Source organism: Equus quagga, chromosome 9, assembly GCF_021613505.1.
Source record: "Equus quagga isolate Etosha38 chromosome 9, UCLA_HA_Equagga_1.0, whole genome shotgun sequence".
Lineage (NCBI taxonomy): Eukaryota > Metazoa > Chordata > Mammalia > Perissodactyla > Equidae > Equus > Equus quagga.
The window spans coordinates 51,147,305-51,163,905 of record NC_060275.1 but is presented as its reverse complement, the minus strand read 5'-3'; the positions used below and the strand labels follow the sequence as shown (position 1 = coordinate 51,163,905).

Below are 16,601 nucleotides of genomic sequence, written 5' to 3'. Positions count from 1 at the left end.
TCCACTACAAGAAATCCTCAAGAAGGTTCTCACAGGAACATCTCAACCTTGCCAATAAAACTTAAAGATATTCCTTGGCAGAAACATGAGGGACTAACCTCCCTAATACTCAGATTTGATGAGAGAGCTGTAGATCTAACAGTGAGAGTGGCAAAGGAGAGAACACACATATCACTGATCTTTAATAGAGATCACAGACAGCTAGGAAGCCCCTAAGTAGACATAGTGGGGTCCATGAAAAGACATGCCAGTTCCTTACTATGACATATCTCACCTTTAGGGGTTCATAAGCAGCAAATGTGGCACTGCTCTCCAAGTACTCTTCACATTCAGTCACACTCACTGTTACCAGAGTATGGCCCAGGGATTTGGCTGCGATATGTGTACTAGAACAGTGCATTTGTCCAGGTCTTTGAATACCTGCAAATCAAAAAACATGTCTTCAGTAGGGTAATAAACAGTCAATTCTCAAGGAAAAAAAAAAGGAGGCTCTCATACCTGAAAAAAGAAAAAAAGAGAGAAAGGGGTCACAAAACACAGAGTAGGGAGACAAATAGATAGAATCAGAATAGGATAGCAAATATTCAACTATAGCATTAGGATAAAGGGAAGGAAATCACCAAAGCAAAGACAATCTTATCACTCTAACCACAAACTCACAACGCAAGTTGGAATAAGAGACGAAAATAATAATTTAGGAGGGGAGGAGGAAAGGGTCTAGGCTAAGGAAGTAAGAGACCACAGAAAATGGACTATGTTATGCATGAGATTCTGAATACAAACTTCAGGGTAGCCACTAAACTAAAAAACAGAACAGAGACACAAAACATAAATAAGACAAAATCTAAGAAACCCAGCATAAGAAATTGCAAAAGTCAATGGGTAGGCTAAAACACACAGGATCAGAAACAAAGGAAATGCAGGAAAACTGGAAAATGAGTGACAGAATGACAGCATTAAGCCCTCCTGCATCAATAATCACCCTCAATGTAAACGGATTGAACTCTCCAATAAAAAGACACAGAGTGGAAAAATGGATTAAAGAACAAGATCAAACAATTTGTTGCCTCCAGCAAACACACCTCAGCTCCGAGGACAAACACAGGCTCACAGTGAAGGGGTGGAAGACAATACTCCAAGCTAATAGCAAACAAAAGAAAGCAGGTGTTGCAATGCTTGTATCAGACAAAACACATTTCAAGATAATGCAGGTAAAGAGAGACATAGAGGGCCAATATATAATGATCCAAGGGACACTTCACCAAGAACAAATAATGCTTATAAATATCTATGCACCCAACACAGGAGCACCAAAGTGCATAAAGCAAGTATTAACAAACCTAAAAGAAGATATCAAAAATAACACAATAATAGTAGGGGACCACAACACCCAACTCACATCAATGGACAGATCATCCAGACAGAAAATCAACAAGAAACAGTGGAGCTAAATGAAAAGCTAAAACAGTTGGACTTAATAAACATATATAGAACACTTCACCCAAAAACAGCAGAATACACATTCTTCTCAAGTGCACATGGAACATTCTCAAGGATAGACCATATGTTGGGAAACAAGGCAAGCCTCTACAACTTTAAAAAAATTGAAATAATAACAAGCATCTTCTCCAATCATAATGGTATAAAGCTAGAAATTAATTACAAGAAAAAAGCTGAGAAAGGCACAAGGATGTGGAGACTAAACAATATGCTATTGAACAAGCAATGGATCATTGAAGAAATTAAAGAAGAAATCAAAAAATTGGTCTGGAGACAAATGAAAATGATAACATGCCATACCAACTCATATGGGATGCAGCAAAAGCTGTATTAAGAGGAAAATCCATCACAATTCAGGCATATCTTAACAAACATGAAAAATCCCAAATCAGCAATCTTAAACTACATCTAACTGAATTAGAGAAATAAGAACAAACAAAGTCCTAAGTCAGCAGAGGCAGAGAAATAATAAAAATGAGAGCACAAATAAATTCTATTGAAACAAAAAGGCAGTAGAAAGGATCAATGAAACAAAGAGCTGGTTCTTTAAGAAGATAAATAAAATTGACAAAGCCTTAGCCAGACTTACAAAGAAAAAAAAGAGAGAAAGTTCAAATAAACAAAATCAGAAATGAAAGAGGAGTAATAACAACAGACTCCACAGAAATACAAAGGATTATAAGAGAATACTACAGAAAACTATATGCCAGCAAAATGGATAATCTAGAGGAAATGGATAAATTCTTGGACTCCTACAATCTCCCAAAGCTCACTCAAGAAGAAGCAGACAATTTGAACAGACCAATCACAAGGAAAGAGATTGAAACAGCAATCAAAAGCATCCCAAAATAAAACCCCAGGACCAGATGGCTTTCCTGGGGAATTCTACCAAACTTTCAGAGCAGATTTAATACCTATACTTTTCAAGCTATTCCAAAAAATTAGGGAAGATGGAACACTTCCTAACACATTCTATGAGGCCAACATCACACTGATACCAAAGCCTGACAAGGACACCACAAAAAAAGAGAACTACAGGCCAATATCACTGATAAACATAGATGCAAAAATTCTAAACAAAATTTTGGCAACCAGAATTCAGCAATTCATCAAAAGGATCATACACCATGATCAGGTGGGATTCATACCAGGGACACAGGGATGGTTCAACATCCGCAAATCAATCAATGTGATACACCACATCAACAAACTGAGGAATAAAAACCACATGATCATCTCAATAGATGCAGAGAAAGCATTTGACAAGATCCAACAGCCATTTATGATAAATACTCTGAACAAAATGGGCATAGAAGGGAACTACCTCAACATAACAAAGGCCATATATGACAAACCCACAGCCAACATCATACTCAATGGGCAAAAACTGAGCGCCATCCCCCGAAAACAGGAATGAGACAAGGATGCCCTCTATCACCACTCTTATTTAACATAGTACTGGAGGTCCTGGCCAGAGCAATCAGGCAAGAAAAAGGAATAAAAGGAATCCAAATAGGGAGGGAAGAAGTGAAACTCTCGCTGTTTGCAGACGACATGATCTTATATATAGAAAACCCCAAAGAATCCATTGGAAAACTTTTAGAAGTAATCAACAACTACAGCAAAGTTGCAGGGTATAAAATCAATTTGCATAAATCAGTAGCATTTCTATATGCTAATAACAAACTAACAGAAAAAGAACTCAAGAACACAATACCATTCACAATCGCAACAAAAACAATAAAATACCTCAGGGTGAATTTAACTAAGGAAGTGAAAGACCTATACAACAAAAATTACAAGGCTCTTCTGAAAGAAATGGATGATGACATAAAGAGATGGAAAGACATTCCATGTACATGGATTGGAAGAATAAACATAGTTAAAATGTCCATTCTACCTAAAGCAATCTACAGATTCAACACCATCCCAATCAGAATCCCAATGACATTCTTTACAGAAATAGAACAAAGAATCCTGAAATTCATATGGGGCAACAAAGGACCCCGAATTGCTAAAGCAATCCTGAGAACAAAGAACAAAGCTGGAGGCATCACAATCCCTGACTTCAAAACATACTACAAAGCTACAGTAATCAAAACAGCATGGTACTGGCACAAAAACAGGTGCACAGATCAATGGGACAGAATTGAAAGCCCAGAAATAAAACCACACATCTATAGACAGCTTATATTTGACAAAGGAGCTGAGGGCATACAATGGAGAAAAGAAAGTCTTTTCAACAAATGGTGCTGGGAAAACTGGAAAGCCACATGTAAAAGAAGGAAAATTGACCATTCTTTCTCACCATTCACCAAAATAAACTCAAAATGGATCAAAGACCTAAAGGTGAGACCTGAAACCATAAGGCTTCTAGAAGAAAATATAGGCAGTACACCCTTTGACATCAGTATTAAAAGGATCTTTTCCGACACCATGTCTTCTCAGACAAGGGAAACAATAGAAAAAATAAACAAAAGGGACTTCATCAGACTAAAGAGGTTCTTCAAGGCAAAGGAAAACAGGCTTGAAACAAAAAAACAACCCACTAACTGGGAAAAAATATTTGCAAGTCATACATCCGACAAAGGCTTAATATCCATAATATACAAAGAACTCACACAACTCAACAACAAAAATCAAACAACCTGATCAAAAAATGGGCAGGAGACATGAACAGACATTTCTCCAAAGAAGATATACGGATGGCCAATAGGCACATGAAAATATGTTCATCATCACTGATCATCAGGGAAATGCAAATCAAAACTACACTAAGATATCACCTTCCACCTATTAGAAAGACAAAAATATCTAAAACTAATAGTAACAAATGTTGGAGAGGTTGTGGAGAAAAAGGAATCCTCATACACTGCTGGTGGGAATGCAAACTGGTGCAGCCCCTATGGAAAACAGTATGGAGACTCCTCAAAAAATTAAAAATAGAACTACCATATGATACAGCTATCCCACATCTGGGTATCTATCCAAAGAGCTTGAAGTCAGCAATTCCAAAAGTCCCATGCACGCCAATGTTCATTGCAGCATTATTTACAATAGCCAAGACGTGGAAGCAACCTAAGTGCCCATCAACAGATGATAGGATAAAGAAGATGTGGTATATATATACAATGGAATACTACTCAGCCGTAAAAAAGAAAAAAATCGTCCCATTTGCAACAACATGGATGGACCTTAAGGGAATTATGTTAACTGAAATAAGCCAGATAGAGAAGGACAATCTCTGTACGACTCCACTCATATGAGGAATTTAAAAATGTAGACAAAGAGGACAGATTAGTGGCTACCAGGGGAAAGGTGGGGTGGGGGGTGGGCACAAAGGGTGAAGGGGTGCACCTACAACACGACTGACAAACAATAATGTACAACTGAAATTTCACAAGATTGTAACCTATCCTTAACTCAATAAAAATTAAATTTAAAAAAAGTATACTGGCTGGCAACTAGACTTTTGGTGGTGAACATGATGCAATCTATATGGAAGTCGAAATCTAATGATGTACACTTGAAATTTACATAATGTCATAAAGCAATGTGACCTTAATTTTTAAAGAAGTATACTGGAAATTTCAGTTACTGACAGAACAGTAAGCACACAAAATCAGTAAAGATATAGAAGACTTGAACAACACTATAAACCAATTTGACCTATTCAATGGGGTGTTTTTTTTTTTCTGAGGAAGATTAACCCTGAGCCAACATCTGCTGCCAATCCTCCTCTTTTTGCTGAGGAAGATTGGCCCTGAGCTAACATCCGTGCCCATCTCCCTCTACTTTATATGTGGGACGCCTACCGCAGCATGGCTTGCCAAGCCGTGCTATGTCCACACCCAGGATCCAAACCAGCGAACCCAGGCCGCCGAAGCAGAACATGCACACTTAACCGCTGCGCCACCGGGCCGGCCCCAGACCTATCTGACTTGTATAGAACATTCCAACCAAAAACAGATGAAAATACTTCTTTTTTCTAAATACATATGGAATATTTGCCAAAATAAACCATATCCTGGGTGATAAAACGACTCTCAATGAATTTAAAAGGTGATTTAAATTTATAATTAGAATTCAGCCAAAATCTCAACTGTGGCCTTGGGCAAATCATTTCATTTCTTATTACCTGTGTAAAACAGAATTAACAATATTGCCTCACAAATTCTGTAAAGATTAAATTAGTTCTTGAATTAAAGCTCTAAATAAGAGCCTGACACATTATAGCTGATACTGTTGTTGATTTTGTCATTGTCCTTAACCTGGACAGACTAAAGACCCCCCAAAGTCGGTGAAACTGCTTATACATACATACATATATACAAATATATCATCTTCATTGTTAACCTGATTCAACCAAGAAAAGACTGACACACAAGAATCCTCATGCATCTATCATCAATGTTTTGGCCAATCAATTCCAATTCTCCTACCAATATAAAAATATCTGTTTCCATGTCATTGCAGATAATGCAAAAGCAAAGCTAATTCACTCAAAGTGATTCAGGGAATCTCATTCCCAGCACTGAAGGTCCCTGTGCTCACACGTCTGCTCCAGGTTTTCAGCTAAAAAGTTTTTCTTCCATTTAGAACATATTGTCTCTAATGTTCCCATCAATCTAAGGCACTCGAAAAAAAGAAAAGGCCATTCAGATTATATGGCAAATGAGAAGGAATGATAAGCAACTACAAAATGCAATAGCCAAAACACTCATAGAAAATGAGAAAATACAGGCTTAAAATTACTTACAGATATCATATAGATACAATAATCCCTTGTAATTAAAGCTACACTTTTGGAATTTCATGTAACGCAATAAGAATTATCTTCTATAGATTATCCTGGCTATTTAGAGTTGCCATTTTATTGATCCTTAAATAATGTTTCTTACTGCAGCTTAAAAGAAAACTAACTGGATTATCTTATCCACTTATCCCCCACATCAGAACACATGATACTTCTAGCTCTCAGTTAGTCTCCAGAAATATACTGTATTTCTCAAGATTCTAAATTAATGTTTATCTGAAAGTTGGCATTTCATAGATGGCTAGTCAGTAAGAGCAATGACAGCATCATCTCATCCCATCCTAGAGATCAGAAAAAACAGGTACATTCTGATTCATTTTCATATTTGTAACCAGAAAGTACTAAACTGTATGCTAAAAGCAGCATATTCTGGCATTCCTTACAGCAACTGGCATAATGCCTGGTGGAGATGGCTGTGGACAGTGGGCATTAAAGGGCTTAGAATCTTGCCTACTTGGCTTTGAATCCTAGTTCTGCCACTTACCAGCTGTGTGTGGTACTTAACATCCTTGGATCTCTCTTTCATCAGCTGTAAAACAGCAATGATAACAGCTACTTTTCAGGGTTGTTGTGAGACTTAGAAATAATTATGGAGGAAGTGTGTCTCATTTTTAAACTTTCTTTTCTTTTTCTTTAAGATTGTCCCTGAGCTAACATCTGCTGCCAATCTTCCTCTTTTATTTTCTCTTCTCCCCAAAGCCCTAGTACATATTTGTATATCCTGGTCATAAGTTCTTCTAGTTCTTCTAAGTGGGATGCCGCCACAGCACAGCTTGATGAGCAGTGCTAGGTCTGTGACCAGGATCCAAACCAGCGAACCCCGGGCCACCAAACTGCGTGCACTTAACCACTCAACCACAGGACCAGCCCCAAACTAGCTTTCTTTAAAAACGTAAAACATTCTCATGGTGGGAAAGCAGTTGAATAATACTGAGGAGGACAACATGGCATTTATATTTTTATGTGGAAATAGGTTACTTCTAGGTTAGGCTAAGATAATCACAGTTGGGTTATGTTTCAAAGCAAATTCATCCCTAAGATGTTTACACAAATTGTATCTCCTTTCACTTTTATCATTAGGTGCCCCTTCCTTTCAAGAGAAATTTTATGATGTAGCTGAATGTCTCTGAAAGTCTGCAGTTCAGACTTCTTTACTAGTTAGCTCTATAAGCTATGGTCAATGACTTAAGTTCTCCAGATTCTAATTTTTCTCAACTAGTCAATCCATATAATAATTCCTATTCCAGTCTACCTCAAGAAAATATAAGGAAAATGCACAATTTATGGAATAATTCTTTTTAACCAATAAGGGCATCAATGTTTCCATTTCTCGAAAATATCTGGTGAATATATTAAGAAAATATTCAGACTATTTACTGAAACACTTACATTGCCCAATTCACTTTTATGAAGACAACTACAACACTGGTACTTCGCCTCTTTCAGCAAAGTAAATTTAGCAACACAATTTTTTAGTAATGGCAAGAATATGACTTGAAATTAAGAAATCTGCGTTTTCATTAATCATTTAATATACAAAAGTGCTTTATTCACTTTAGTGTACAATAAAAATGCATTTATTTATTTGTTCAACAAATATTTATTGAACACCTACTATGTGCCATCATTGTTCTAGGCACCGAGGATAGAGCAAAAAACAATTTATTCATTTTAAGTAGACAGTGTACCTTCACATACATATTCTCATTTCAATACTCAAAAGCACCATGTGAGGCGAGCAGATAAGGCTCAGACTTTCAAGTCAATAGACTTTACCAGGATCAATAACAAGTTGTGGCAACTTCAATTCAGTTCTTCTGACTTTTAACACAGTTTTTCCAATATACAATACTCCCTGTGAAAAGGTAAGTCTGATTCTTTAAAGAACAGCACTCTACTCAACTAGATTATACTACACCCAGATGACTAAAACCCATTTAGAGGAAATATGCATTCCCATAGTTCTGAGAACTACAATATTTTTATGGGTAATGAAATAGGAAAACATTTAAAATGCTGCTTTGGGTTATTGTCCCATTTTTCTGCTCGTTCTTTATAACAAAATTCCTTAAAAGGGTGATTTATATTTACTCTCTCCATCTCCCTCCTCTCCATTTTCTCTTTAATTCACTCCAATTAGACTTTTATCCCACCACTCCACTAAAATCACTCCTGTCAAGATGACCAGTAACCTCTCCCTGGCCAAATCAGATGTGCATTCATATTATTCCAAACATATGCATATTGACAGTTGATTACCCACTCCTGTTTAAGCATTTTCTTTACTTGGCTTCAGAAATTTCAGTCTTGTTCCCTTCCCTTCCCAGATCCTCTTCCTTTTCCATCTTCTCATCTTTTCCCATTTTCCCTTCTCAACTTCCTTTCCTGGGGTGCAAGAATTAATGGAAGGCAGAGGTATGGGGGTGAGAAGTGGGTATCTTGGCAGCATGCCTACTGGTGTCCAAGGATGTGGGATGTGAAGGAGTGAGTGAGGGAAGTTACATGGAGGCATAATTTCAGCATACCCAACAGTGCCCAAGAATGCAGGGCACCGCAGGAGGTGGGGGAAGGGCCTTCACAGTGGCTGCCTACACAAAGGTACAATGGCAAGTGTCCCTATATTGCTCAATAGATTCGATTTATCTCAATCAAAACCCAGTAGATGTTTTTGAAGAAATTGACAACCTGATTCTAAAATTTATATGGAAATTCAAAGCACCTAGAATAGCCAAAACGATAATATTCTGCTAAGTGAAAGAAGCCAGACCCAGAAAGAGAAATACTAGCTGATCTCACTTATATGTGAAATCTAAAATAGTCAAACTCATAGAAGCAAATAGTAGAATGGTCATTACTAGGGGCTGAGGGAAGGTGGAAAGGGGAGGTGATGGTCAAAGGCCACAAAATTTCATTTACACAAGATAAGCAGTTCTGCAGATTTACTATACAGAATAGTGCCTATAGCTGACACTACTGTATTGTATACTTAAAATTTGCTAAGAGGGTAGATCTTATGTTAAGTGCTCTTAACACACAATAATAACAATAATAATAATAATGAGCGTGAGTAGAAACCTTTGGAGGTGAGGGTTATGTTTATGGCCTTGATGGTGGTGAGGTTTTCACAATGTACACTTATCCCCTAACTCATCAAGTTGTATACATTAAATAGGTACAGCTTTTTACATGTCAATTACATCTCAATAAGTAAATAATAGTGTGAGCTCTTGGGTGAAACAGATTGGGGTTCAGGTCTCAGTTTTGCCACTCATTAGCTATGTGACTTTGACCAAATCATTTAAACTCTCTGGTCCTCACTTTGCTCATCCGTAAAATGAGGACACCACAGAAGGAATAACACATAATATGATATCTGGGATTTCCTTTTTAATAATCCAGGTGGGAAAAGTGAGCAGAGGTATGAATTAATCAAAACTGGCCATAGGTTGATAATTGTTGAAGTTGGATGATGGGTACATAGAGATTTATTATATCGTTGCCTCTATTTTGTGTATGTTTGAAATTTCCATAATATATAGCCCAGAAAAGTTAACTTAAAAATAGGACTGCCTCATCAGAAAAATGGATAATCAATAAGAACTGCTGAGAATCCATGATAGAAATACAAATGACCAAATATTTTTAAATGTTTGGTTTACTAATAATTTTTAAATATAAATTCTACAAATAAAAATGATACCTCTTAAGTAACAAAAAAACAAATAAGCAAAGTTTGTGGACAGATTGTATCTGATTTCAAGACTTATTATAAAACTACATAATCAAAATAGTGTGGAATTGGAATAAATAAAGACATAGTTCAATGGAACACAACTGAGAATCAGGAATAGACACATGTACTGCCGAAGTCCTGCTCCAGCTGAGTCCAGGTTCCTGAGGGAGGGACGGGACAGAGTCGGCGCAGTGAGGGAAGAGACGTGAGACTTGAGTCAGTGTAATCAAGTCTAACTTTACTGTGCACAAGTGTCGTTTTTATATTTTTCAGGATTAGTACAGAAATAGCTCTACAAATATTCTCAGAGAGATAAGGAAGTAAAAAACGAGCACAAGAATATTTATTAGCATTCCATTCTATAGAGCATAAGGTTAATGATCGTCTTCTCCGCAATTAACTATTATTTGTTGTCTCTAAGCTAAAAGAGATATCTTTTAAAAAAAAAGAGATGACATCTGTTGTAATTCATGGTAAAGTTAAATCAAAGAGAGAAGGTCCAGGCCTCCGGACAGGACAGCATTCCGTCTGTTTACATCCTGGGGGAGCCACCCCTGCCTCCCTTAATCATCCACACCATTAGTGTAGATGGTTAATGGGAACAAAAGGCAACTCCCGGGTATCTTATCCCTACGTGCCTTCTCAGCGGGTAGTTAAAATTCTTTACATTCCCACACCCCTTAGGGGGTGAAAGCATTCCTTTGTCTTTCAGGGGGTAGGGCTAATTGTCCCTTGAGCACACTGCCTGGAGAAAATATCATTTTGCTAGTAAAGTATCAAGCTGAAAAGCTAAGTTAAACTATATATCTTCAAGAATAAAAAGCAGAAACAAGTATAGCCATAACCTTGATAGAAAGCATGCATACATTTCAGAAAATATCAGGGGTGTCGGCCGGCCATTCTTCACCAAGGGGCGTCCCTGTGCCCCTCGGCCCTTCTCAGCCCGGACCCTGTCAGATGGCTGTATAGGCGTCAGTAACACAGCTCCTGGCAATACACCTTGGTCAATTGTTTTCAACAAAGATGCCAAGGCGATTCAACAGCAGAAAGGAAAGATTTATCAACAATTAGTGCTGTATTAAGTGGTTATACATTTGGAAAAAATTAACATTGAGCTTTTACCTCACACCATACACAAAAATAACTAGAAATGAATGATGAACCAAAGTATATAAAACTTCTAGAAGAAAACATAACAGAAAATTTTAATGATCCTAGGTTTTATAAAGATTTTTTTAAATAGGACACAAAATCACAAACTATAAAAGGAAAAAAAAATGAATAGGCCTTCATCAATATTTTAAACATTTTTTCTTCAAAGACATTTTTGTACAACTTAGAAGAAATAGATCAATTCCTCAAAAACCACAAATTACCAAAACTCTACCAAGATGAAATAGATAATTTCCCATAAAAAAAAAGAAGAAAAGGGAATGCTTCCCAACTCATTTTCTGAAGCCAGTATTATCCTAACATCAAAACAAGACAAATACCAAAAAAACACTACAGACTAATATTTCTCATGAACTTAGACATAAAAATCTTCAACAAATCATTAGCAAATCAAAACAGCAGTGTATAAAAAAGAATTACAGACCTCATCTAAGACGGATTTAGTCCAGGTATGAAAGGCTGCTTTAATGTTTGAAAATTAGTAAATGCAATACCTGTTGTCAACAGACTAAAGAAGAAAAATCATATCATTTCAATTGACACAGAAAAAGCATTGATGAAATATGATACTCATTCATGATAAAAACTCTCAGAATAGGAACAGAAGGGAACTTCCCCAAGTTGATAAAAAGCATCTAAAAAAACCTTACAAGTAAGATAAACCTTATAAGTAATGATAAAAGACTGAATACGTTTTTCCCTTAAGATCGAGAACAAGGCAAAGCCACAATGAGATATTACTTCCTATAATAGCTAAAATCTAAAAGACTGACCATACCAAATGTTGACAAAGATGTGAAGGAATAGGAATTCTGATTTGCTGCTTGTAGGGAATATAAAATAGTACAATCACTTTGGAATACTGTTTGGCAATTTCTTAAAAAGTTAAACTTGTACCTAGCAACCACGTGACCCAGGCATTCCACTGAGGTATGGAGAGAATGCATAGATCCACACATTCTATCCATGAATGCATAGATCCATACAAAAAAAAAAATGAATGTTCACAGAAACTTTATTTATAAGAGCCCCAGCCTAAAAACAAACAAACGTCCATCACAGAATTACGGTAGGAAAATTCTAAGAATGACCCCCAATAACCCACATCCTAGTAGAATCCCCTCCTCTTTTGATGGTGAGTAGAACCTGCAAATAGGAGATATCACTCCCATAATAATGCTACCTTATGGCAAAATGGAGATTATCCAGGTGGACCAATCTAATCACAAAAGCCCTTTAAAAGCAGAGTATTTTCTCTGGCAGATAGAAGACGAAGTCAGAGAGACTAGAAGCACAAGAAAGACTTGACACACTTTGCTGGCTCTGAAGATGGAGGGAGAGGTAGCCTTTAGGATCTGAGAGTAACAAGGGACCTCAGTCCTACAACCATGTGGAACTGAATTCTGCCAACAATCTGAATGAGCTCGGAAGCAGACTTTTCCTGAGAACCCCCAGACAAGAGTCCAACTGACCAACTCCGTGCTTTTGGTCTTATGAGACCTTAGGCAAAGAATGCAGTCTAGCCTGCCTGGAATTCTTACCTACAGACTTGTGACATTAAAAAGAATAATTGGTGTTGTCTTAAACCCGTTTGTGATAATTTGTTATACAATAGGAAACTGACACATCTTTTGGTACCTGGAAGTCGGGTGCTATGATAACAAATATCTAAAATGTGACTTTGAAATTTGGCAGTGGTAGAGACTGGAAGAATATTGAGAAGCAGGATAGAAATCTTCAACAGACTGTTAAGAGAAATATGAACACTTAAGGTGCAGTTGGTGAAAGCTAAGAAAGAAGTGAGGAACATGTCACTGGAAACTAAAGAAAGGGCAATCTTTCTTATATAGAGGCAGAGTACATAGCAAAATTATATCCTGCAGTTACGTGGAAAGCAGAATTCAAAAGTGATGAACTTGAATATTTAGTTGAGGAGATTTCCAAGCAACGTGTTAAAGGTGCTTGCTGGTTTCTTCTTGCTGCTTAGTAAAATGGAAGAGGAGATAAATTAAGGAATCAGGACTTGCTGATTTGGGAAATTCTTGGCCTATCCAGATGCCAAAAGATGCTAAAAGTAAGAGATTGCTTCTGAAATTGTGGCATAAAGAAAAGACTAGGCATGTGACTGTACGAGCCTTTGCTGAAACCTTAGAAACATCAAAGAGTCAAAGCATTCAGCCACACAAAAGGTCTTTCCAAGAGATTAAGGGTGTAATAGATCTTCTCAATCAATCAAGAGAGCCTCTTGCCTGGGGATAGGATGGGGAGGGGTGGTAAGGGAAGACACATTATAAGGGGCCATTAGAAAATCTTCAAAGATGATGTTTATTATCTTGTTTGTGATGGTGGCTTCACAGGTATACACATAAGTCAAAATTCATTAAACTGTATGTTATAAACATGTGAACCATTTACATCAATTATATCTCAATACCACTATAAAAATTATAAAAATAAACTTCCTAAACAACTATGGAAAAATATGATCAAATAAATTGTGTGCACTAATATTCTCCATATTTCTAGAAAAATAATTTTTAAAAGCATACAGTCGGGGCTGGCCCGGTGATGCAGTAGTTAAGTTCGCACGTTCTGCTTCGGCGGCCCAGGGTTCACCAGTTTGGATCCCGGGTACAGACTTACACACCATTTGTCAAGCCATGCTGTGGTAGGCATCCCACATATAAAGCAGAGGAAGATGGGCACGGATGTTAGCTCAGGGTCAGTCTTCCTCAGCAAAAAGAGGATTGGAGGCAGGTGTTAGCTGAGGGCTAACCTTCCTCAAAAAAAGCATACAATCTAGAAAGAACAAAATTCTTGCTTTGTAACTCTTCTGAATTCACACATTTTAGCTGCCTACTGTCCAGTAACATTGTTACAAGCCATTAGCTAGTTAGAAAATAAACCAAAATTTAATCAGAACATGGTCCCTGCTCTCCATTTCCCCTATCGCTTAGCAATCTCTAAGTGATCTGCTTTTCTAACTTCTGTATCACTTTCCATCTGTTCCTCAGCTTAGTGTTTGACTGTTTACAGTGGTTTGTTATGCTCTAACGGTTTCTTGCAGGATCTTGTCTAGTCAATTGAATTCAAAGATATTTGAAGGCCAAGAGTCAGTTCATTCATTCATTAAATATTGGCAGTCCCAGCTATGCTGGTAGGAGAAACATAAATAAAAATTTGTCCTTCCTCCTCTAATCTATTGAGAGAAGATACAAAGTCTATTTAAAAAAAAAAAAAAGACCCACATACAGAATAAACCACTTTCTGCCTTCATGATAAATGTGAGGAAAAACCTATCTGGACAATCCATATACTTGAAAAGTGGCTCTAAGAGCAAGCTTTCCTTTAAAAAAAAAAAGTCATGAAATAAGAAGTGTTGCCAGGGAGAATGTAAATAAAGAAAAATGAGCATATATATTGAATAGCTCCTAGATACCAGACCCTATGCTAGGCACCTTCACATATGGTATTTCACTTCATCCCCATAATAATCCTACAAAGTCCAAAGATTAGCCTTCAAAGGAAAGAGGATATTATAGTTTATGTTATTATTCAAAGGCATTCAGAAGCTAAATATCAAGATTCAATATATAGATCCAACAGATCTCAAAGCCTAGATTTTCCTGAGAGAGGAAGGTCCATGAGCAAAAGCAGAGAGTATCAAACTCAGGTTAACAGCAAATAGTCCAATTTGACTATGTAGGGGAGGAAGAATTAGTCATCTACCCAGGTCCTTCTGGCTGGTCTAAGAATTAAGTTGACATGAGACAGAATCACAGTAGAAAATACAACAAATTTAATAACATGTATACATGGGAGAAACCCAGGAAAACCAAGTAATTCACCAAAATGGTGGAAGCCACTACCTTAAATATCATCTTCAGCTAAAGACAAAGGAGAATGTTGTGGGTAGTGGTTTGGGACTTCAAAGTAGAAGGCAGCAATTTACATGGAGATGGAAAAGTAAAAGTTTGATAAACAAATGTTGACCATGCCTTGTAAAGACAATGAGAGATAGAAAGGACTTTGATTAAATGGCTCTTGCTAGGTTCCTCCCTGTCTATCACAGCTAGTTTATATTATACTATAGTTATCTTATGGTATTAGCTCATTCCTGGAACAGGCCGCCTATCTTAAAGTCTTTTAGGCAGTTAGGGAGAAGGTCAGAGTTCCTTCCTGAGTCTTTTGTTCTTAAAGAATAATCAAGCCAAAGAAATACGTTTTTCAGTGGCAAATTATGATTCCCACAACTAACATCCAGGGTGTATGTAGGTAATGCTAGGAGAAGCTAAAAATCAAGCTGGGTACCATATGTTTTTCCTTAAACATATTGACCAAAAATGACTTTAATACTGCAACCAACCATTCATTGGCCTTAGTTGTCATCCAAAGTTATTCCATTGTTGTATTATAGTTATCTGGTAATTAGGCCAAAGCCTAATTAGAAAAAGTGGATGAAAAAATAGTTTTCCTCATGCTCTCCACTCCTAGAGATTAATTTGTTTTTATTTGGTCCCAAGGATTTAAACTGATACAGAAAAAGTCCAAGAGGTTCCACTCAAGTTCACAGAAGCTCCAGAAGATCCAGGTTAACTCCTAGGAATATTTAGGGGAGAAGGTTGGTTGTGGAGTTATCACGGTCTTCTGACTTGCTTTCAAGCTGGAGCAGACTGGTCAATAAGCCATGAGTTTAATTAAGAACACTCTTTGGAGTTCTGGGTTGCTCATACATCCAAACACTGATAACAGATCACCATGATGCATAAAATAATTTGAATCTGTACTTACCTTATTTAATCTCTCCTTTCTAACTACCTGAACCGCTACCTTCAAGTCCAAGCCTGTATTCTGCTGGAGTTTCCTTAAAAATGTGAACTTAAAATGGCTAAACTGATTGAAGAAAATATAATTGCTTGGTAACTGTGCTCAAGGCTTATGTCAAAGGTTTAGCAGCCCATCTGATTCTGAGTAATTCTGAGTTGCACTCAGGCTATCAATTAACTAATGTCACTAAAATCTCTAACAAAAAATATTGCGTTAATAATCTAAGACTGATGATATGTATTGAGAAAAGTATGTTTGGATGATTATAGATGAACCATTCTAAACTTGTTTCAGGCCACACAATGCATCCTCTGATTAGTAGTTGATGAGCCTATTATTAAGATCTCAGGTTTATTAGCAAACATGGTACAACATAAAGTGCCTTAATTTAGGAATCAGAAGAGAATTCAAGTCTTGGTTATAACTTATTGGTCATGTCAGCTAGCCTCTATGAACACGTTCCCTCATTATAATTACAACTTCATAAGATTGCTTTGAGGCTAAAGTGACATAGTTAAAGCAAAAGAATTCTGGTAGCCAAACAACTATGCC

General features: G+C 37.0%; 1 protein-coding gene across 1 annotated transcript in view; it reads right to left on the bottom strand.

The window, feature by feature from the left end:
* Positions 1-338: 338 nt before the first annotated feature.
* Positions 339-16,601, bottom strand: part of METTL4 (methyltransferase 4, N6-adenosine) — a 54,613-nt gene continuing 38,350 nt past the window's right edge. Inside the window, exon 10 of the transcript XR_006890212.1 lies at positions 339-420. The gene's annotated coding sequence lies outside the window, so the exon portion shown is untranslated. The remainder of the gene's footprint in view (positions 421-16,601) is intronic.